Genomic DNA, 486 nt, shown 5'->3' on the forward strand with positions numbered 1-486 from the left:
CTTTAGGTAGATATATTCCTAAGTATTTTATTCTTCCGTTGCAATGGTGAATGGAATTATTTCCTTAATTTCTCTTTCTGTTTTCTCATTATTAGTGTATAGGAATGCAGGGGATTTCTGTGTGTTGATTTTATATACTGCAACTTTACTATAGTCATTGATTAGTTCTAGTAATTTTCTGGTGGAGTCATTAGGGTTTTCTATGTAGAGGATCATGTCATCTGCAAATAGTGAGAGTTTTACTTCTTCTTTTCCAATTTGGATTCCTTTTATTTCTTTTTCTGCTCTGATTGCTGTGGCCAAAACTATGTTGAATAGTAATGGTGAAAGTGGGCACCCTTGTCTTGTTCCTGACTTTAGAGGAAATGCTTTCAATTTTTCACTATTGAGGATAATGTGTGCTGTGGGTTTGTCATATATAGCTTTTATTATGTTGAGGTATGTTCCTTCTAGTCCTGCTTTCTGGAGAGTTTTTATCATAAATGG

The 486-nt window shown here is 34.0% G+C and overlaps 1 protein-coding gene across 1 annotated transcript in view; it reads right to left on the reverse strand.

The window, feature by feature from the left end:
- The window catches only part of ITGBL1 (integrin, beta-like 1 (with EGF-like repeat domains)), a 236932-nt gene that overhangs the window by 152973 nt on the left and 83473 nt on the right, over positions 1-486 (reverse strand). The window lies entirely within an intron of this gene.

The sequence above is a fragment of the Bison bison genome, unplaced genomic scaffold, assembly GCF_000754665.1.
Source record: "Bison bison bison isolate TAMUID 2011002044 unplaced genomic scaffold, Bison_UMD1.0 scf7180017864527, whole genome shotgun sequence".
Lineage (NCBI taxonomy): Eukaryota > Metazoa > Chordata > Mammalia > Artiodactyla > Bovidae > Bison > Bison bison.